General features: G+C 38.2%; 1 protein-coding gene across 12 annotated transcripts in view; it reads left to right on the top strand.

Moving 5' to 3' along the window:
- The window catches only part of PLCB4 (phospholipase C beta 4), a 426,442-nt gene that overhangs the window by 15,103 nt on the left and 387,062 nt on the right, over positions 1–24,277 (top strand). For 6 of the 12 annotated variants that reach the window (XM_058684912.1, XM_058684907.1, XM_058684899.1 and 3 more), the window contains exon 2: positions 17,253–17,307. The exons of the other annotated variants lie outside the window; for them this stretch is intronic. The gene's annotated coding sequence lies outside the window, so the exon portion shown is untranslated. The remainder of the gene's footprint in view (positions 1–17,252; positions 17,308–24,277) is intronic. 12 annotated transcript variants of the gene reach the window in all.

The following is a 24,277-nucleotide window of genomic DNA, read 5'->3' as shown; positions in this document are numbered from 1 at the left end:
AAGACCAGGCCCCAAATCCACTGTCCCTTTAGGGCTTAGACAGTGTGCCCTGGGCTTGACAAAGGAATGCAACCCTATTTAATTCTCTGAGTAATTCTGCAGGTTAGGTGTAATTACCACCTTTGAAAACTGAGTGATTAGAGCACTTACTCAAGGTCACAAGGTTGATCAGTATAGTACAGACACACAGGCTTCCAACTAAGGGCATCCCTATAGCTACATCTGTGGTCAGCCAGCTGCGCAGGACACAGTTCTTCCCTGTTGTCTGATGAACTTGTGGTTCTGATTCAGGGTAGCAGTGTGTCCACTTGAAAATATTCCCCTCCTTGGCCTCCTCTGCAGCCGGGACTGCTTACCCAGTTCTGGCCAGCAAGATATGGATAGACATCTTTGGGTAGACTTTTCCTTCCTGATTTCTTCCTTTCCTTCCTGGCACCTGGACGTGATGCCTAGACTTGCAGATGCCATCTTGTGGTTGTGACAGTGAGCACAGGAAGTAGGAGTCCAGTTTCCTGATGACTTATTTGAGTGGCTTTACCAGCTCTAATCAACTTACCTGTGAGTTTCTTGTGAATTGAGAAGGATAAGTGACCGATTAAGTCGCTTTGATGGGTATTATAGACTGAATTGTGTCCCTCCACAGTTCATACATTGAAGCCCTAACCACTAACTCAGAATGTGACTATATTTGGAGATAAAGGCCTTTAAAGAGATAAGTTTAAAATGAGGCTATTAGGTTGGGACTTAATCCAATCTGACTGGTGTCCGTATAAGAAGAGGCTATTAGGACTCTGGAGAGAAACCAGGGAGGTGTGTGCACACACAGGAAAGGCCATGTGAGGACACAGTGAGAAAGTGGCTATCTTTACGCCAAGGAGAGTTTCCAGAAAACAACTGTGTTGGCACCTTGATTTTGGACTCACAGCCTCCAGAACTATAAGAAAAAACATCTCTGTATTAATTAATTAATTAATTAATTAATTAATTATTGCAAGCAGGCTTCGTGCTGTCAGCAAAGAGCCCCATGCAGGGGTGGTGGGGGGTGGGGGATGGGGTTCCATCTCACAGACTGTGAGACCATGACTTGAGCCAAAATCAAGAGTCAGACGCTCAACCGACTGAGCATCCAGGTGCCCCCAACATTTGTTATTTTATTTTTAATTTTTTAACATTTATTTATTTTTGAGAGAGAGACAGAGACAGAGACAAGAGTGTGAGTGAGGGAGGGGCAGAGAGAGAGGGAGACACAGAATCTGAAGCAGGTTCCAGGCTCTGAGCTGCCAGCATAGAGCCTGACATGGGGCTTGAACTCATGAACCATGAGATCATGACCTGAGCCAAAGTCAGACACTTAACCAACTGAGCCACCCAGGTGTCCCCAACGTCTCTGTTATTTAAACCACCCAGTCTGTGGTATCTCATGTGGCAGCCAAAGCCCTTAATACTGGATGGGGGGGAGGGGTTCTTATACATGCAGCTGAAAGCAATCCTATGAATAGAGTAACCAAAACAAATGGAAGTATACCAGAACAAAATAATTTAGATGATTTATTAGTTCTACTATTTATTTTTTTAATAAATGCTGTCCCCATAGTATTCATGACACTATGTTTACTTTAACTGCCACTGTTCTGTCCCAACACAGCCACGCATGTATGCACATGCACACCCACACGCGCGCGTGTGCACGCGCACGCACACACACACACACACACACTCTGAGCTTCCTTAGACTGAGGTTGCCTGTTTCTCTTTCCTCATTCATAGCACAATATTTGCACATAGCAGGTACCTTTTACTTGTTTGTAGAATAAGGTATTTAAAAGAATGTACAGTTGACCCTTGAACAACATGGGGCTTTAAGGCACCAACTGGCCGAGCAGTCGAAAATTTGCCTGTAATTTTGATTCCCAGGAAACTTTACTAATAGACTACTGTTGATCAGATGCCTTCCTGATAACACAGATCATTAAGATGTAGTTTGTGTGTTAATATATATTATATACTGTATTCTGACAATAAAGTGAGCTAGAGAAGAAAATATGTTATTAAATCATAAGGAAGAGAAAATACATTACAGTCCTATACTGTAGGACTTTTTTTTGAAAAAAAATTTTGAAAAAAAATTTTTTTTGAAAAAAATTCACACATAAGTGGACCTGCACAATTCAAACTCCTGTTATTCAAGGATCAACTGTACTTGGCAATATTTAGGAAAACAGAATGGTCAGATCAGAATAATGATACAAAACATGTGTGCTCTTTTTATCATTTCTAAATAAGAATTTTGGTGTTTGAACACATATTCCTAATTTCAAAAGGTGATTTTTGTCTTAAATTGGTTTAGTTTACAGGGGATTTGTTTCCCTTGAACTTTCCTGTCAATTCATTGGTAGGCAGGGAGTTAGATAAATCATATATTGCCTTTAGTCTGTTTCTCTTATTTTTTTCTGTATGAGTTTAACATGCTTCTTTAAGGAGTCATAGAGTTGAAACATTTCATGTTAAATGAGCTTAAATCATTTCCCATAATTAGGAACTTGAAGCACTGCCTGATTTGCAATTTGATAAGTAATGTGCGCTTATTGAATTTTGCTGCTATCAATCTAAGTCCTGGGATTAGTTTTTTAAAACAAAATAGAAATGCTTTTGGTTCTTCTTTCTTTGCTTTTAACTTCTAACTGAGCTTTTAAGTAGTTCAGGAGATACTTTAATTTCTTTTTAGGTAGTTGGTGCTTTTAATATTCTTTTGTGTGAAGAATAAATACTTTTGCACATGAGGCGCAGTATAATGCTTTGCCTGACTTGGTGCTGTTTAGACTGTATAGTACTATTAGTTAAGTCATGCAGAAACTTGACAGCTTAGATATGATATATTTTGTTTAGACTACTCTACCCAGAACCTGACAGAGCTACAGTATTGAATGGGGTCAAGGTAATAACGTGTCTTGACTCCTTTTATATGTGTGTGGAATTTCCGTGACCACATGAATTCATCTGAACTTATTTGAATACACTAATTATGAGTCCTTTGGCTCTTTCAAGCAATCATAACTCATTCGTAATTTTTAAATTAGATTTGTGCAGTAGCTAACACACAGTAGATTCTTAAATGTATCGTAAGATGAATTTGTAAGATGGGGACACTGACCATATGCTGTCATAATACTTCTCTTTATTTCACGGGTTTGTATGTCCTATTTTAGATTTGTATGCATTCTGCTGTTTCTAAAATTGGTAGCTAAGCAATGCATTTTTTAACATTAATTATTAAGTTTGGTCTTACTCTTAAATTTCTTGTGGTTGCATGAGGCAGCACAGTGAGCATCTACCTTGGTGATCCCCACTTTCCTGGGTTCAAATTATATTGATCTTGACTATAACCTTGACATTTAGGAGAGTTGCCTAGACCCTGAAAATATAAAGCCCAGTGTGATCGTAAATGCCTGTTTCTATAATGTCCTCAATTACGCAACAAAAATAATCCAGAAAAATTGTCAGGATACATGAACATTTTATGTAGGTATTGGCCTTGTATAGCCCAGACTTACCCACAAGAAAGAGTTCATTTTCTGAAGAATCCTTCACCAAACCAAGGGTTAGGTTTACAGTCCTGAGGCTGTGACTCTTTGGTTATTATAATCACAACATCTGGAGGAATCTGTTTCTTCCTTTGAACATAATGGTATGCTTATGCTTTTTTTTTTTTTTTTTTTTTTTTTGCTTTGCTTGGTATTTTTTGGAGGGATGTTATCAAATGTGTCTATTGCATGACTCATTTTATGGTATAAGAGGTTATTTGGATTAAATTGTCATTGCAATTTTTACCCTGTCTGCTTTACTCACTTAGACTATACGACCTTATGAAGAGTCAGGCGAAGCCAACATGACAGAAGAAAAAGTGATTATCTGAAACTCATCTTATCTAGATCAAAAAGGATGTATTTTATAGCTTAGGACGTCACATAGAAAATATCTTTGCAGAGTTACTCTCTCAAGTGTGGCGTCAATGTATGGGAAGAAAACCAGCATTTTTCAAGTGCCTAGTAAAGGTTAGGTATTCCACCAGGGGCTTCTGGACGTAACTCATCGGGGAGACGGTTTCACAGAATGGTTGTGCCTGGAGTATTGTGGGGTCCCAGCTTTGTCAGAGTATCCTTGGGCAAGTTCCTGACCTCCTTCTCATTGTCACTTTTTACATGAATCCTTTGAGATAGGCAGTGATATCCCCATTCTATAGAAAAGAAAACAGGCTCATTGAAGTAAATTTGTTCAGAGGCACATAGCTAGCAAGTTGCAGTGCTTGAATCTGGTGCCAAACCCTGCTTAAGATCCAACTGTCTCTCTCCCATTCCATGTCATCTCCTTTCCAAAGCTGTGTCTCAAACTTCAGTATGGCTACTGAGTTGAATGTTTCAACTAAGTAGGCTGGTCACTTTCATGTTGAATGAGCCAGATTAGAAGTACTGGTTATAAGAAGAAGGCTCGGAAAAGGGAATTGGGAGAAGGGACTTGGAGCTGGTCGTTCCCCTAGCTTGACTAAGTGGCCTTGAGGAAGTCACCTGTCCCACTTACCTCATAAGTGAACTGTTTAGGCTTACAGAACTTTCAGATCAACCCTTTTATCATTGTGAACTATTCCTCTTTGTCTCTGGTAAAACTTCTTATGTTAAAGTCTGTTTGTCTTAATATAGCCAGTTCAGTGGTCTTTTGCTTACTTTTTGAATGCATGGTGTAACTTTTCCCTTTCTTCTTATCTATTTGTGTGTTTCTATTTAAAGTGTTTCTCTCTCTTGGGTGAGTATAGTTGATTCTTGCTTTATTATTATTAATATCATTATCATTATTACTACTATTTTTATCCATTCTGACAGTCTGCCATTTGGATGGAGTGTTTAGTCCATTACGTTAAAAAAATTTTTTTTAACGTTTATTTATTTTTGAGACAGAGGGAGACAGAGCGTGAGTCGGGGAGGGGCAGAGAGAGAGGGAGACACAATCTGAAACAGGCTCCAGGCTCTGAGCTGTCAGCACAGAGACTGATGCGGGGCTCAAACCCACGAACTGTGAGATCATGACCTGAGCCGAAGTCGGATGCTTAAACAACTGAACCACCCAGGTGCCCTTAGTCCATTACATTTAAAGGAGCTGTTGATATAGTTCTGTATTCTGGAGATAAAGTTTTAAGAGGTATATTACATTTGCATCTTGATTTTCTGTATCTTCTGTTTCTAATTTCTAATTAGAAGTTTCTCTTTCTAATTTAACTTTATGAAAAAAAGTCTTGTATAGGTTGGATGCTTATTAATGTAACTGGTTTGTTGTGTGGGTCACACTTAGTGAGACACAAGCAGAAAGCAGTTTTATTCTTTTCCCACCTTGATGTTGGGTGATATTTTTGGCAGATTCCATAGCTGTTGAGTCATTTTGTTTGAAGTATTGAAACCACCTAATTTTCAAAAATTTGAAAAATGTGTTTATAATATGAATCAAAACTTCCTTTTTCCCATCCAGGGTACAGCTTCTCCCGTTTTCTGTCCTTGAGTCTGACCAGTGGCTTGGTGATCATGAGTGAGGAAGAAAGGTCATTTCTGGTCTAATTCTCCTCTCTGTTCTTCTCTCTATCCAGGGTCTCTGGCTCCTCCATAGTTGGCAGGGGGCAGAAAAAAGGTTTAAGACTGTTTTACTTAGCTGGTGCTGTTTGTTTTCATGGCCAGTTCATCCTCATACACATCCTGATGGGTTTTTGTGGAGGTTCCACGCAAGTTCATTGACACCATGCCATTACTGGATGTGGGCATTGCAGCTCCTGGGTAACCATGGATAATCTTCAGCTCCTATCCTCCACTGGTGTATCACTGGAGCATCTCTGAGCCCTTGTCCAGGCTGCCTATTTGGGTGGAGATTTTTTAAGATCACTCAAACCTTACTACAATGTGTAGTATCCATTTGGTCTATAGGAAGACTCACATGTCAGCACCATCAAGCTCTGTAGTGTAGCCCATTTCCCCTTTCACTGAGACTCTGTTGCCTTGCTCTAATATTGAAGGCAGCATCTGCCAGGCTCCTGTGCTCCAGCCTCACGCATGGCCCACAGAACAGGCGAGGAGTTTCTGTGCAGAGGCAAGCATTCAGCCAAGGGAGAGAATATCAGCCTCCCTCCTGGCAAGTTGCTCCAGTGTGTGAGGGGTTGTTGTAGGCAGTTGGTCTGAGCTGATGGGGAAGGAAAGGGAACCAACTCTTTGTTCTTGAGAATTCTCTCTGAAGAAGTATCTTCTCATATGGAGACTCTGGGGGGTGACCTCTGGACTGGTTTGGCGTATGTAGCAAGTTCTGTGGTCACATGAAGGGAAATCCTCACTTATTGTCTTTAGCATTGAGACTTTAGCTGAAAATTTGAAACAGTAAGAGACTTCATCTTCTACTTCTGTTTAAAAGAATTTAGAAATTACTGTCTCTACAGCAGAATGCACAGATAAGTGTTATACTTTCAGTTACATTTATAACTTGTGAACTACCTACCACACTTTATAATCTTCTCCCTTCACAGTAATGAGAAATGCTAAGTATAAAATAAATGCTTAATGAATTTACTCATGGTGATTACAGGATATTGGTCTCTGGGGAAAGTAAGGATGACCAATACAATAAGAGGAATGAGGTTTCTAATCTGTAACACTTTCTGCTAATTTGATTAGCAAATTTGGTCACTTAAATGGAAAAAAAATGTAATTTAAAACTATTGTTACCTTTTGGTTTTGTTGATGGTTTCCTTTGCTGTGCGAAAGCTTTTTTGTTTGGTGTAGTCTCAACAGTATATTTCTGCTTTTCTCCTGGCCTGAGGGGACATATCCATAAATATGTTGCTAAGAGTGATGTTTAACAGATTACTGCCTATGTTTTCTTTCAGGAGTTTTATGGTTTCAGGTCTCGTATTTAAGTCTTTAATCGATTTTGAGTTTATTTTTGTGTATGGTGTGAGAAAGTGGTCCAGTTTCATTCTTCTGCATGCAGCTGTCCTGTTTTCCCAGCACCATTTATTGAAAAGACTTGTCTTTTCCCCCATTGTATATTCTTGCCATAGATTAATGTCATAGATTGTCATAGATTAGTTGATCATATATGCGTGGGTTTATTTCTGGGCTCTCTATTTTGATCCATTGATCGACGTGTCTTTTTTTATGCCAGTATATTGTTTTGATTACTACAGATTTGTAGTATATCATGAAATCTGGGATTGTGATACCTCCAGCTTTGTTCTTCTTTCCGAAGATTGCTTTAGCTATTCGAGGTCTTTTGTGGTTCCATACAAATTTTAGGATTATTTTTTCTAGTTCTGTGAAAAATGCTGTTGGTATTTTGATAGGGGTTGCATTGACTCTGTAGATTGCTTTGGGTAGTATGAACATTTTAATGATATTAATTCTTCTAGTCTATGAGCATGATATACCTTTCATTTGTTTGTATCATCTTCAATTTCTTTTATCAATGTCTTGTTGGTCAGGTTGGCCAAGGCAGGTGGAACCTGAAACTGGGTTGAAGGCATCTGTGGTGGAAATCTCTAAACAGTTTAGATCATATATGTGTATTTATATATTTTATATATATATTATATGTACACATCATACATACGTATATGTACTATATGTATAAGTATATACGTGTAGGTGAATGTTTATTTAATGTATATGTATACATACACATAAATGTATGTATTTATAGTTCTGATATAGCTGTCAGAGAAAGCAATGACATATGATGATATTAACTCAAATATATTTTAAGAGTTGGCAATGAATGAATAGCATAAATAAAGCAGAAAGATTTGGAACAGGAAACAGGTAATTCTCCTAATTTATGGAGCAGATACAGATAAATATAAAATGTATTTATCAGTCTTTTGGTCAGCTTATCTTGAAGTAGAAAATAATCTCAAAATATTTAATATGCTTTTGTACTAGAGTCTATAGGTGACAGCATGATGATTTTAATGGTATAGATTTAATCCTGATTGGAGTTGATTACCAATATACTTTCAAAATATATTAACATGTATCATTTATTACACAATAATGATTTATCTGAATAAAAAGTTCTAAATAGGTACTGTCTAATGCTTAAAAATAACCTTGGAGCTTGTGAAAGTTATGCATAATCAACCTAAAAAGAGAGTAACTGAAAAGCACAAAGAAGGCAGGAAAGTGCTCTTAATCTAATCATAAACAGGTAACCATTAGAGGCCAGAATGAGAAACCCCAGATTGCTTTTGCTTATTGATACATTTTTTTGCCATGACTTAGAAAAATTGGTCTTTTCATAGTAGAACTTCCTTTGATCTATATTTAATTTGCTCACTTTATTTTTCTGTTAAAGACTAATAAGAATTCTCTTTCATGGCAAGACTTTATATGTGGAAAGCTATACCAGGATTGTATCCAATATAATCAGAAATCTGCTAAATATAACTTTCAAACATTATTTGTAGAGTAGAGTTTGATGTAATTTTCTGAGCCTTAGTCAGTTGTTAAGAATTACTTTAAGGTGCAGAAAAAGAAATAAGGAAAGTGAGCTGGTGCATAAGAAAAGAGGGGTTTTAACATTTAAGACTGTTTTTAGTTCTAGCACTGGAAACTACTTTTGGCAGTTAATTTAATGTGGTCCTCAATATTTCATTTTGTAAATGGGGCAGTGCCTGATTGTGGGGTGAAATGCAAGGGGGAATATAAATGCTTTTGGCCTGATTTGGGGGGTTTGCTTTAAGTAAGATAAGCATTCACGAAGGAGTCCAAATGTGATAGAAAGCTTGGAGTTTTAAGCAAGATATTTAAAAGAAGTTGCGTACAGAGTTATACTTTATTACCAGACACTGTCTTTGTAAAAGTAACTTCATTATCTTTTTTCTTTCATAATGAAGCTTGTCTATTAAAATCATTAGCCTTTGGTGAAGAGTGAATACTTAAAATTTTTTTTAACATTTCTTTATCTTTGGGAGAGAGAAAGAGAGATAGAGAATGCCTGAGTGGGGGAGAGTGGGGGGTGGGCAGAGAGAGGGAGGGAGACAGACCCAAGCAGGCTTGGCATTGTGAACACAGAACCCGATTTGGGGCTCGAACCCAGAAACTGTGAGATTGTGAACTGAGCTGAAATCAACAGTCAGCTGCCCGACTGAGCCATCCACGTGCCCCAGGAGTGAATACTTCAAAAAATAACTTTACAGAAGAAAAACTGAGTGCTATAGAGTATTTAATTGAGAATACTGTTTTTTTTCTGGGTCAGGGGAAAGTATTGAAAGGGGTTAGCTTAAAAAAAAAGAGTATGTCCTTTTTTTTTTAATTTTATTTTTTAAAAATTTACATCTCAATTAGCTAGCATACAGTGCAACAGTGATTTCAGGAGTAGATTCCTTAATGCGCCTTACCCATTTAGCCTATCCCCCCTCCCACAACCCCTCCAGTAACCCTCTGTTTGTTCTCCATATTTAAGAGTCTTTTATGTTTTGCCCCCCTCCCTGTTTTTATATTATTTTTGTTTCCCTTCCCTTATGTTCATCTGTTTTGTCTCTTAAGGTCCTCATATGAGTGAAGTCATATGATATTTGTCTTTCTCTGACTGACTAATTTCACTTAGCATAATACCCTCCAGTTCCATCCACGTAGTTGCAAATGGCAAGATTTCATTCTTTTTGACTGCTGAGTAATACTCCATTGTATATGTATATACCACATCTTCTTTATCCATTCATCCATCGATGGACATTTGGGCTCTTTCCATACTTTGACTATTGTTGATAGTGCTGCTATAAACATTGGGGTGCATATGTCCCTTTGAAACAGCACACCTGTGTCCCTTGGACAAATACCTAGTAGTACAATTGCTGGGTTGTAGGGTAGTTCTATTTTTAATTTTTTGAGGAACGTCCATGCTGTTTTCCAGAGTGGCTGCACCAGCTTGCATTCCCAAAAGAGTATGTCCTCTTAAAGATAATCCAGCCATTATTTGGAAAAAGATTCAGCATCCTTATACTAAATTATGATTTTTTCCCCCAAAGATCTATGTATGGAAAAAATTTCAAATATACCTAATAACTAATGAAAAGGGAGAGGAAAAATTGGAAATGTGTTGTATCACATAATAACTATCCCAATTGAAGTTTTTAAAAAAATGGGTAGGGGGCGCCTGGGTGGCGCAGTCGGTTAAGCGTCCAACTTCAGCTCAGGTCACTATCTCGCGGTCCGTGAGTTCGAGCCCCGTGTCGGGCTCTGGGCGGATGGCTCAGAGCCTGGAGCCTGCTTCGGATTCTGTGTCTCCCTCTCTCTCTGCCCCTCCCCCATTCATGCTCTGTCTCTCTCTGTCTCAAAAATAAATAAACTTAAAAAAAAATGGGTAGAATCCATTTCTAACTGTCCTGATGAAAATCATGACTTACAACATACTTTGTATTGTTTAAAAATCAGTAGAAATGTTAACCTGAAATGGCAGAACAGAGAAGCTCATGTTTAGTCTAATGCACTGTGGTTCACTTTTCCATCTATGCACGTATATCATAGACTGTGCACATATTGTGTAAAAATAATCACCAAATGTTTCGGGGGTGGTGAGTCTATTTCTCCATCAGAATTTATGAAGTTGTTAAATTGGAGTCATAACAGTTTATTTCATTAAGATGTTTACTGGATAAATATTTTCACCAAATTTTCATCAACTTCGAGGAGGAATTATTTATTCAGTGAAAAGTGTTAGTAGTCTATTGCAAAATTTACCTATTTTTAAAATTCTTTCTGCAGTAGATTTTTTTCCTCTTTTGGTTCAAATGAGCCTATTATTTTAACTGCTTCAATATATCTGATATCTTGTATGCTTAGAAACGATAGGTGTTATGCCCACCTGCCAACCAGTCTCTAAGATATTGGGGCCATATGATCTATTAATGTGCCCTGGAAAGAGTAGCTCATGTGTGTCCCTATGTGGGTGGGGGTGTGGGGGCTATTGATTTCTGAGAGAAACTGAAGCCATCGACTCGTGGGTTTATTTTGCATCATTTCTAGGTCATATAGTACCTTGTTTTTAATATGCCATGTGTATAGAAATTTGGTAATTCCTTATAGCTGTAAGATGAGCTAGAGAAGGTCACTATCTGTGTCATGCCAAACCACGTCAGATTTCTGACATGGACAAGAAATAATTGTGCTTGAGGTTACAGTGGACCCTTACTTACCCTGCGTGTGCTTTTGAGGTCACGAACTGAAGGTTCTTGTGACTGTTACCTCGGCTAATGTGTACATTTTATAAACAATATTTGAGTAAAGATCAGAGAGAGGAAGCAGCATGGTACAGCAGAAAAGTGAGAGCTGACCTTTTTGGGTTTGAATATCAAGTCTGCCTTTTACTAGATAGATACGTGGCCTTAGGTGAGCTCCTTAGCTCCTTATGAACTTGTCCCCGTCTGAAAGGGGAGCCCCCAGTAACTAACTGGTGGGTCGTGAAGGTTATGAAATAGTGGCTGCAAAGTACCTAACACATTGTCTGGCTTTTCTAGCTACTTCTTGAGTGTAGTTCTTTCATTTCTCTAGACATTTGACAGTTGAATATGTCATGTTGGGTCAGTTGAACAGTTCATACCATCATTGTATTTCTAGAAATGATGCTCACAAATATTTTTTTAATAAGGATTGCATGAGGGGAAAGTGGGTGATGGGCATTGAGGAGGGCACCTGGTGGGATGAGCACTGGGTGTTGTGTGGAAACCAATTTGACAATAAATTATATTTAATAAAAAAAAGAAAGAAAAAGTATATTTAAAGAATACTGTAAAAAATTCATACAGTACATTTTACAGTAGTACCATTCCCATGCTTACTTCTATTCTGTCTGGAAGCGATCACTGCTATTAATTTCAAAAATGTTTAAATATACGCAAAATCTTAATTTCTTTTCTTTTCCAGTTTTTCTTCATGTCCTTCCTCCTTTTCTTCCTCTGGCTATTGCCCTCTGACTGTGTCCATGTTATTCATGTTAATTACGTAAGAAGTAGCCTTTGCTGTTATCCCAGAGAAAAACAAATATATTTACTCATGAACTCTCATACAGACAATATATTAAAAAATCATGTTCAGGGTGTTTGAAATTATTATTTTACAAAATTACGACCATGTTATGTGCATTTTTCTGCATTTTTTTTGCTCATTCAGCAATATCACAGGAAAACATCTCCAAACCATTTGTCAAAGCCATCATTGCTTATTTTACATGGGTGAATATTTCCCATTCTGTGACTATATTAATTATTTAGTGAGTTTACTATTAAAGTACTCTGTATTTTTCCCCATCTTTGGCCATTAAAACATTTCTACATCAAAAATAAAAAAAGGATTGCATACTTTTCATAAAGTCTCTTGGTAATGTGTAGTTTTACCCATTCATTCATTCGGTACTTGTCAGTACTTGTTACATGCCAGCTTTCCTCAGCTCTAGGAGTTTATGTTTTATCAAGAGAGGTCAATCTAAGAGAAATGACTAGAATTTTAAGTTCCACAGAAAGTACATCGCTGAGGCTCTGTGGAGGCACAGAGTAAAGGCATCTGAACTAGGATGCAGGGCAGCCCTTCAGCCCTCAAGATGTTTCCTCCTGTTCCTGTTTTCTGTTTTTTAGAAATGTTTCCTTTTTTTTTTTTTTAATTTTTTTATGTTTATTTTGTTTCAGAGAGAGAGAGAGAGAGAAAGTGTGAGTCAGGGACAGCCAGAGAGAGAGGGAGACACAGAATTCAAAGCAGGCTCCAGGTTCTGAGCTGTCAGCACAGAGCTAGATGCAGGACCTGAACCCACCAACCGCGAGATCATGACCTGAGCCAAAGTCAGCATGTAACCCACTGAGCCAGCCAGGTGCTCCTGAGATGTTTCCTTTCTGATGTTGAATTTAGTTGGCCATACCTCTAAATATTTCCTTTTCTTTGTTGAGACATACAGATTTTGTAGATAGTCTTTAGGTAGAGCATGTTCCATTTCTTGATCACTGGAATAACATTGCTCTCTTTTTTGGCATCTTTTAATTTAATTTTATTTTTTTAAATTTTTGTATCCCTGACAGAGTGAGGTGGTCCACAGGAGGGTGCCATGTGGCTTGGTAGAATGACATGGCCTGTTGTTTGCTGATGGTTTTCCTCGTGACTGCTCACCCTCAAGCTTGTTGCCTTTTACTATGAGGCTGCTCTTAATGAGTGGAAACTGTTGATGAGTCAGCAATAGTTCCGTGACTGTGTTATTGGATAGTTCTGTGGAGCATCAGTCAGTGGAAATAGGAGGGGCTTTGAGAACATAGCATGGGGTGGGGGGGATGAATCATATCTCGTGTTAGAATATTTTTGGCTGTGAGTTATAGAAAATGGCAACTTGAACCAGCAGAGGTTTGTCATTCCTAACATGAGATGCCAGTTTAGGAACCTAAGCATTTTGGGGAGGTGTAGCATCTCAGCAAAGCCACAAGAGAACCGGGTTCGTTCTGCTTTCTTTCTACTCATTTTTTGTCTGCCTTTTGTTCTTGTGGTTGTGAGATGGCTCTACACCTCCCAGTAGCTATTCCCAGGAAAGAGGGAAGGGAATGGGTTCATGTAATGAGAACAGACTTTGTTAGAGCCCTTTCTTTCGCATCTCATTGGTCAAAACTGTGTCACATGCCTACTCCTAGCTGCAAGGGAGTCTGGGGCATAAACCATTTTAGCCTGGCATATTGCCGCCTACAAGAAAATTAAGGTTATGCATGTTGGTTAGACAAATAGCCATAACTGCTATACCTGAGGATTTTATTTCTAAAAAAATTCTAATTTTATTTCTAATGACCTTAGGTTGAGATTTCATGATTGGTAGGTATTAGTTGCCACCTCATTAATGCATTTATTTGACAAGTATCTATTAAATGCATAATTAAATGCCATTCCTAATTGAATAAAATATGAAAAATTTCTGAGTATGGATGTAAGCTAGTGAAAGTTTTTCTTAGCCTATATGTAGTAAACCGCTGGAACTGTGATGTTTCAAATTGAAAACAAGTGAATTTTGTTTAGCTGACCTCCATCATGCAACTTGTTAATAATTATTACCCACACACTCCCTTCTCTAACCCTTGATCATTTTGCTGATAAATTTGGAAGCCTGCACCATAAGGCCGAGTTGCTCTGGTTTTCCCATAATACTCCCTTTCCAGCTTTTATGTGCTTACCCATTAGGTCAGACAAATTTCCTTTTCAGAATTTGGCATTGTTTCTTCATTGGAAAGGAAACAGATTGTTTTAGGCCAGGAAAACTTAAAAAGGAAAATAGAAAACTATCAGCTTCTTTAAAAAAAAAAAAAAAGATCAACTCTCATGTTAGGATTTAGTGTTGGTCTTGTGCTGTTCTGTTCAGAGGGAGCCAAAGTTTGTTATTGCCCCTGGTTCATCTTTGGAGAAGACTTGGTAAAGCTTTACACATGTTCTTTTCCCAAACTATGATATAAATCCTGCTTTTTAATTTATGTCTAGTGTCAGATTTTCAATAGTGGTGTCTGGCAGGGTCAGTAAGTCAAATTCTGAGGCTGTAACGATGATTTTACTTGGCATGTGAGTTTCCCTGCTTATTGTGAAAGCTGCGACTACCCTCATATGACCCCTCCTAGTCTCTTTCAAATTCTAGCCGCATGAGTAGGAGTCCTATGAGTGCCTATCTTTTGGCTGTTCCCCAGGAATAGATCATTCAGCTACATCAGTGGGTTGCAGATCTGATAGTTTATATCTGCAAACCCAAAATTTATACCAATAGAATCCCTCTGTCTGTCTCTCTCTTTCTCTTTTAATGATCCCCTCTTGGATCTTAGTTACAAAGATTTTTAGTTCATGGAACAGATCGCATTGATATTAATTATAGGCCATCCATTTTCCTACTTCTTTTAATCAAAGTCATACTTAATGAGCAACAATGTCTGACAATCCTGAGAAAAGCCATGCTTCTATGTTTCTGTCACTTAATTAAAAACAGAGATACTTGAAATAATAATAAAAAAATAAGTTTATGGTAGGTAAGTACATACTTGTTATTTGGCTTTTAAAATATTTAAAGAAAGATTCAAGGCCATTATTACTTCATTAATAAAATTGTAACTGAAGGCTTTTCATCTTTTCTAGTGTGTTATTTAATTTAAAATTTTTAAATTTATTTCCCCTTTTTGATGAAAGGTGTTTGGAAAACAGGAAGATTGTGATATTTATGCTCTGTGCATTTCTCTCTTTGTCATATTTTCACACATAACTTTAATTAGATGACCATCTTTTAATATTTTATTATGGAAAATTTAATTATAATGTAAAAGTAGAGCAAATATTACAGTGAACCTTCATGTATCCTTCATTGAACTACCACAAACTCACTGACGCTTTTTTGATTTGTTACCTCTCCTTGTCCAAACCCTGACTGGATTCTTTCAAAGCAAATCCTAGATATCTTCTTGTTTCTGGGTGGCCAATTTTATTATTTATTTATTTATTTATTTATTTATTTATTTATTTATTTGATAGAGTGCATGTGAGCAGGGGGCGGGGCAGAGAGAGAGAGAGAGAGAGAGAGAATCTCAGGTTGGCTCCTTGCTCAGCACGGAGCCCGACGTGGGGCTTGATCTCATAACCATGAAATCGAGAGTTGGACGCTTAACTAAGCCACGCGGGTACCTCTGGATGGCCAATTATGAACTGAAGATCTATGAGGACCTCCATACAGTTGTTACTGGGCCGTAGATTATGATTTGGCTCAGCCTGTGCATGTTGAACCATGTTTCTGAATTGATCGTGATTTGTCCTGGCTTTTTGTTGTTGTTGCCAGCAGAGTTTACCTGCACCTATAAGACCTTAGGTAATTTCAGAAAACAGAATAGGCAGCTGTTACCCTAACTGTCCTGTGTTGGTAGTGAGAGAGCCAAAGTAATGCTGTTTCTAAAGTGAAGAGAAGCAGGAGAGACAAGGCCCCAGATGCTGGCAGACTTTGGGAGTCCATGTAGGGAGTCCATGCTTCTAAGGAGAGACGTTCTGGAGCTAAGTGTGACCAAGATGGTCGTACTCAGGAAGGGCATATGCAGGTATGGATGTGGTTACAGGATTCACATGCCTTTCAGCAAGATTTCTTACTTTAAAGGGGGTTTTTATTGTCTGAAAAAAAGGTGACAACTGGAATGAGCACAGGCTAATCTAGGGAGTCCTCATCCAATGTGTGTGTATGAGTGATTCCATTTACTCCGGAGCGTGATCTCCGTGAATTAAATGCATTGGCAGTCATTCCAATTTTTGGAGTTCTTTTGGGTTAGAAATTATGGTCATTGTTTTTCAAAAACTCTCCATATCATTATCCCCACTGGGAGTTACATTGCTTTACACATGGAATCTAATGTATCAGGGTCAGAGTCACAATTACATTCGTGTAGACGTGATTCCATTGGCTGTTTTAATTAGATTTGGTTGAAACAGCTTAAGGAGTAGATGATTAACTTAGACTCTAAACCTTTTACTTATTTGGACTTCAGTATATAAAGTTAAAATATTGGAATACTTTAATCTTTGCCAACAAGTAATTTTGAAGAGAAAAATCATATTTAGTATTTATTAGGGACTAGCAGGTTTTCTATGTCAATTATTTATTGAAAATAATAAATGTAAAATGAAATCACAGCGATCTTATTTTGATTTAGTTTCCTTTATATATTTTTCTTGATCCAAAAGTCTTAGCTAAGAAATACAGAGCCTGTAAATATGGCTTATTAGCTTGGAAAATAAAAAGTATACAACAGAAGGAAACAGCTGCTTATAATTCTGTTACCTTCTGTTACCTACACAGGCTATTACAACTTCTTCACCTCATTTCCCCCTTGGAAAAATAGAAACAGGAGTGGAATTTTATACATTTACTTCATGGAATGAAAGTATTGAGTATATGTCATTGGGATAGATGGGAAGTAAATACTTTAATTCTAATTTTGAAAAATTCCTATTTTTATCTATATCCATTTGATTTTATTCATTTGCTCCTCAGAAATCAAATCATTGGAATCAGAATCTTTAAAATATTTCATTTAGAGAGAAATGAAGAAATATTTTAAGTCTAACTTGAAAGATTTCTATTTGTTTAATATTATAAATGAAGGCATAACATAAGGAAATTATAGCGTTACGGTCTTAAAAGTTCACCTTTGCTACTTTCTGTTATTAGTGGATGGTCTTTCTTCTTTTCCACCCCCACAGGAAGAGATGGTTACTGTATGATATGGAATCGTGAAACGTGATCTTTCTTAAAAAGGTAGGCGTGTGTGCTTTTTAAAATTAATTTGTGACATTTAAAAAAATGTGTTATCTTGAGTAAATTACCACCCGAGACTACTTAATCAAGAAGCAATTTTTATGCTGCTAATGCATGCCATTGTGAATTGAATTAAAACCTCAGATTCAGCTTTCTAAATTCAATACTGTGTTTCCCAGTCTTTTAAAGCATGCCTGTTTTGAATGAATTGTTCATGTCTATAGCAGTCAATGCACGTGAAGTGTAGTAAGTGAATGTCTTTCAGTAGATCCATTTTAAAAATTGAAATAGATTAATTTCAGCCTATCTTGATGAACTATGTTCCTCTTTTTTCAGTGGGTGACTTCATTGTAGGAAGCCCAGAGTTTGGAAGTATAAAATGGTCTGTGGTTCAATCTGTCATATCTTATGTTTTCTTCTGTGAGACTTCTTTTTCAGAGTGTGGATTGTGATTTGCGTGATACTATGTTAGACCTTGATCTTCTTTGAAGCTAGAATAATAATTGGGCTTAACTGCTACATAAATAATTTATATTATACCTCTTGATACTTTACAGCTGTAATGAAATTGTGGGCATTCTTAGGTTTATGGAGCTTTTTGTAAACTATGGAGTCTCCAAGAGGTGTCTAGATTTCATGGGCTGAGCTCCAAAACTAGCAGTTGCTTTTGTTTTCATCCGGTACCTTTTACTCTGTAATGTGAACCAACATCGGCCAGCTCCCCTGTTCTAAAAGGTTCTCAGGAAAGTGGCATGTCCTGAGAGGTCCTTGGAGACATGAGTTATGGTGGGGTCTGATGGGGCTGTCACCCAAGCCACAGGATCTCCTCATAGGTTTTGGGATGTTCCAAGATCACAGAAGTCAAACCTGACTTTGTGCCATTATCCTTCTATGTCAGTTTCCTCTCCAACTGTAAGATTTTAGTTCTTTGGTCATTTCTGAGCAGAGAGGTTATAGTGTGGAAACATTTCTCCCCATTTTACAATCACAGACTTGTGGTGTTAATGGCATCTTCTTCATTGTTCCATCTGCTTCACAGAAGTGACTTTTCATCTTCAGGGGCACCTGGGTGGCTCAGTCAGTTAAGCGTCTCTTCTCTTGATTTTGGCTCGGGTCATGATCTCACAGTTTGTGAATTCAAGGCCCACATCGGGTTCTGAGCTGTCAGCTTGGGTTTCTCTCTCTCTCCCTCTCTCTCAGCCCTTCCCCTGCGTGCTCTTTTACTCTCTCTCTCTCAAAGATAAATAAATAAGGGTGCCTGGGTGGCTCAGTTGGTTAAGCATCCAGCTTCAGCTCAGGTCATGATTTCATGGTTCATGAGTTCGAGCCCCTCGTCAGGCTGTGTGTGGGCTCTGTGCTGACAGCTTGGAACCTGGAGCCTGCTTCAGATTCTGCGTCTCCCTCTCTCTCTCTCTGCCCCTCCCCCACTCCTGCTCTGTCTTTCTCTCAAAAATAAAGAAAAACATTATAAAAAAATAAATAAACTTAAAAAACAAAAGTCACTTTTCACCTCCAGCTTAAAATGAACTTATCCAGAACATGGCCAACTCCAGTCTGGGAACCACTCAGTAAATGTTTGCTTTAAATTTTTTTCCTCAAATTATTTCTTTAGATTTGGGTTTCCAAGTTGACACAGAGAAATGAGTTAATCAGAGAGTGAGTGTATTTTTGACAAAATGATGATAGGAAGAGAGCTGATGAACATCATATAACTGTTGAGTTATAACAGTACACTTTTAGGAAACCCAAATTGTAAGACCTTGATCTTCTTTGAAGCTAACAGGATGATCGAGCTTCAGTACAGCATAAATAATCTATATTGTACATCTGCTATCAGATAGATGTTCGAAATACTTGACTGCCATGCATTAGGAAAGTTACTTTTTCTCATTCTCCATTACTAATCCAAAGCCCCTCTTGTGAACAGAGACCCTCATTTGTGCCACATATCATCACAGATCTGCTGACCACTTAGGGATGTGTCTTTAGAAGAGGTTTCCTAACCTGTGTGGGTCATGGAGCCCAGGATGCTGTGGGATATTGTAAGATGTCCTAGAATCTATGGTAATATCAAGGATTGCTCATGTATTGAATAAATTACCATCTCCTGTGTTTTCTATCTACATAGCTGCTATCATGATGAAGAAATATGCATGAATGTAAAGTATTACTGACTTACGAGGAGCTTTTTTTTACTCTAATGGGTTTTCTTAATAGGAGTTAAAGCACCACTCTTATAAATGGTTAATAATGTGTTTTGACATGAAAAATGGGTCACTATAATCAGAGACATTGAGAAACATTGTTCTAGAACATAGTGAAGGTACCTAAATCAAGGTAGGGTTGAACCCATGATCTAACCAAAACAGAGACAGAATGAATGTTCTTCAATAGTTATGGGAAAGAAATAACAAAATTTTTTAAAAAGATACTAGATAAGGTTACTTGGGGCAGTGGATTGGTTAGACACCACCAGAAAGGCTAGTCTGCACTGTCAGGTACAGATAGCCTGAAGCCACATGTGGTTATTGAAACCTAAATTTGTATCTATCTATCTATCTATCTATCTATCTATCTATCTATCTATCTATCTATTTTCAACGAGGGCTTGAACTTATGATCCTGAACTGAGATCAAGAGTTGGATTCCCAACCAAGTGAGCCATCCAGGCGCCCCTAAATGTAAATTTTAATTAGGAAAATTAACAATTGAGTTCATCATTGACACTAGTCACAGTTCAGATGCTCAGTGACCACATGTGGCAAGAGGCTACATCCTGGACAGCGCATAGATAGAACCTTTCCATCATCACAGGAAGTTTTGTAGGCAGTGTTGGGGATGATGGTCCATACTTTTGTAGCTTCGCCCATGAGGTCCTGCCACTGAGTGGACATAAAGCCTGGCTTGCCTTATAGAATCTTGGGGGATTTTATGGACATGAATTCCCTAGTGCACGACTGGAAAAGAAAATTGTTCTCCCCATATTCTTTTTCCAGTTTTTTCTCTCATGACCGTTCCCATTCCATGACAACCAACAGGGGTCTGTGTGCATTTGATTTGTTAATATTTTATTGTGTCTGTAATAGACCTTTGTCACTACTGGGGCTGCCTGGCATCTGAATCCTTTTCCTGAATTTAGGGGAATCCATCATTGTGTGAAGCTGGGTGGGTGAGAGCACCCTGTTCTTAATTTCCCAAACAGAAACTCCCGTGTTTGTGTTTTTTCGGACTTCTGCCAGCTAGAGGAAGCACAGGACTTAAGGTCTGCCAAACCTGGGACTGTACCCCCTGGCTTGAGTGATAACTCAATGAGGCAGAAGGTGCTTTAGAATTCTCCCCATCCCTGGTGCAGTCAGCAGCCCTAGTGGCTGTGGACAGAGCCAGCTGTGGTGACCAGGGCCAGTGGCCTTGGTGGTAGGTGTGACAGAATCGACTGTGGAGAATGAAAGAGAAATGAGGAAAACAGCTTTTCTGCATATGTAAATAGTTTCACCTGTTCCAGCGGCCATCCCCCTCTGCGTGGAATAATGATAACAAGGTAACTAAAGAGCATCCAGAGAACCAGAAATCAGTGATTCCATAAATTAGCCAGGACACAAGTAAGATATTCTGATCTTCTTTTATGGAAAGAAATACTTTCATTATCCTTACCTGAAAGAATACATATATAAGAATTATGGACACCTCACACTGTGTTAGTAGTGGGACAACTCTTTTTTATTATTTTTGGTAGAGATTGGTGTTTGTAATTCTGTTTCTTTACACTGAGAATCTAATCAAAACTGTTGCCTATGAAAATCATATTTTTGATTCTTGCCAGCTAGGTCGATTGGCCTGTTTTACTTGTTTCCCAGAATAAGTAGACTGTGGCATGTTGTTTTACGTTGTGTTTGAGCATATAGTCTGTTCCTCTTGTGTGCTGCTTCCTCACTTTGAGGCACACAGCAGCTGTGTGACCATCTGTGTCAACATGGGTGTCAGAACTGGGACAAGGCTTCTAAACCCCATGTTCTACCTTCGTTCTTCCTCTGCTTGGATGGAGATGACCATGGACTGTAGTGGATGGTGAGGGAGACAGGACTGAAGAAATCAGGTCTATATTGTTGTGTGAAGAAGCACTCTTCCCTAGCCAGGAACACCCACATATTCTTGAATAGAAAATCGCTGATGGCAATATTTGCAGTCTTTCGCAGTAACAACCGTATGCAATGGAAGAAGGAGCATAAATTATGTGAGCATGAGAGAGAGAGAGAGAGAGAGAGAGAGAGAGAAAATTAAACTTCTTTTGTGTTGAGAGTTTGTATATTTTTGGATCTATTTGTTACAAAAGCTGACATTACTCTTGTATGCCCTCATTCAGCACATAAATATCATTATTTCTTATCAGTTAATTAACTGACATTTTTCCTTGTTAGTTGCCCTTTATCTGCCTCTCCACTGAATTATTAGCATAGGTTATGTACGTAGTTATGACGAGGCTGTGGAAGAAGGTAGGGCACGTATTTCCCCACATTGCCTCATATTGCTTACAGATAGACCTAAGAGCCAGAAGACAGCTTAATTCTTCATTGGAAAAACAATTTGCCAGTTTTATAAAATGTAGATTCAGCATTTTGAGTGAGTTTTTTAGCCATGAGGATTGTAGTGCCTGAGTATCCAAGTTCAGTGACTAATTTTTGCTTCATTAACATGTAGAAAATCTTTTATTCGTTTATTTATTTTTGAGAGAGAGTATGTGTGAGTGGGGGCAGAGAGAGATAGAGAGAGAGAAAGCATCTCAAGCAGGCTCCATGCTGTCAGCACAGAGCCTGACGTGGGGCTCGAACCCACAAACTGTGAGATCATGACCTGAGCCAAAATCAAGATTTGGACATTAACCGACCGAACCACCCAGGCACCCCTGTAGAAGATTTCTGACAGTCTTATTAGGAAGCATTTTTCCAGGCTTAAGGGTTTCAGGTAGGCTGTAGAGATAGTGAAGGTGGAAAGGATGCTCTGAAATTATCTCAGTTTAATGTGATGCTCATTCAAAAGCTTCAAATGTGGTGGTTCAAGAGATTATCCATTTTGTGTTTGGCATGATGTGTGAATGATTGGTGGGCAGAGATGAGGCATTAGGGATTTAATATTTCTGTATTGTAGTTTACTGTGTATTAACTAATAAAATTTTCCTCTTCTAAAATGTGGAAACAGGAACTGTGTACTTTGTGAGGTTATTAGTGGAGGTTTTAATGCATGCTAATACATTTGAAATATTTGAGTCCTTTGGGGGAAGAGTGCTTAATAAACACGAATAACTACTTATATCAACAGTTCATTTCTGTTGACTTAAGTATACGGACATTTTTTTTTTTCTCTTAATAATGCCGGAGCATCTTAGAAGCAGTATGTAGCAGCTTGAACAAAGTAGAAGACGTTTTTAGTGTCAGCACTGTGTAACCTGTCACAGTTGATTGTCTCTCCTGCCATATTCTTTACTGTTTAAAGGCACTATTCAGCAGGATTATTATGAACAAAGTAAAAAGTTTGAATGGAAAAAGCCACATGGCTGTCACTTCTACCTAAATTATGAAGGTGATGATATTTAAGTCTAAGACTGTTCCTGTAGGAACCCCACAAACTCATGCCTATTGCTTCCACTCTCCTTAAAGTATGCTCCCCCATTGTACTTTTGAACACATTGGCGCATACTCTGTGCCATAGTATGGAGTGTATCTCAAACTTTTTGGTCTTAGATCCCTTTATACTCTTAAAAATCAAGAGGGTCTCGAACAGCTTTACTTTATGTGCCTTAACATCATAATTATTTGCCATATGAGAAAGGAAAAAGGGGACACAAAACTATTTCTGTATCAATTAATTTTAAGTAAGTAATAAACCCATCACATAACATAAAAAATTTAAAAAAAAATTTTTTAATGCTTATTTATTTTTGAGAGAGAGAGACAGAGCACGAGTGTGGGAGGGTCAGAGAGAGAGAGAAACACAGAGTCTGAAGCAGGCTCCAGGCTCTAAGCTGTCAGCACAGAGCCTGATGTGGGGCTCGAACTCACAGACCGTGAGATCATGACCTGAGCTAAAGTTGGACGCTTAGCCAACTGAGCCACGCAGGTGCCCCTAAAAAATATTTTAAAATGGAAAATTAACTATATTTTTCTAAAACAAGATACATTTCGTAAGAAGCATGGCACTGTTTATATTTTCGTAAACCTCTCATTTCTGGCTTAATGGAAGATACTTGGATTCTCTTACTTGCTTCTGCAGTCCGTCAATGGAGATTTCAAACATGATAAGGCCTCTGTAAACCTCCACCTTGTGAGATAATGGGAATGCAAAAAGGCAAATAATGTCATAGGACCATTATGAAAATAATTTTGACCTCCTGGCTTCCCTGAGGTGGCAGTAGGCGCCATACTTTGAGAGCTGCTGCTGTGCAATGAATCCCAAAAGCCTGTCTTCAGAGATCTCCTGTTTTGTCACATTTGCTGCTTTGTACCAGAAACATTCCGCCCCCCCCACCTCCCATCCAGTGAATGAGTAAGAAAGCAACGATGAGGACAAAAACATTGTGTAATTTACTAAAACATTCTCTTTTGGTTTCATGGACAGAATGCTGCCTCACCTAATAATCCAAATGGAAGCATTTGAATTATCGGTACATGTATCTACCCATATTTCTTCAACTGAGCGGTGTCCCTAAGTAATGATAATTAGGATTATGATCGTTTACGTTTGTGATGAGATGGTGGGCCATTCTCAAATATTAGTAAATGTATTTGTCAGACACCGTGACATCTATATAGGAAATCAGTGGCATACAACCAGAAGCAGTTATTTATTTATTTATTGCAATGACTTATCACTTTTATTCTGTTGTTTATTACAATAAGTATTTCTGGCCTGCGTGTTTGGAGGCTGGCTGGGGTTTGAATGACCTACGCTAGGCTCCACTGGGCTCAGCTCCAAGCTG

The sequence above is a fragment of the Neofelis nebulosa genome, chromosome 9 (assembly GCF_028018385.1).
Source record: "Neofelis nebulosa isolate mNeoNeb1 chromosome 9, mNeoNeb1.pri, whole genome shotgun sequence".
Classification (NCBI taxonomy): domain Eukaryota; kingdom Metazoa; phylum Chordata; class Mammalia; order Carnivora; family Felidae; genus Neofelis; species Neofelis nebulosa.
This window is presented reverse-complemented; position numbering and strand designations above follow the sequence as displayed.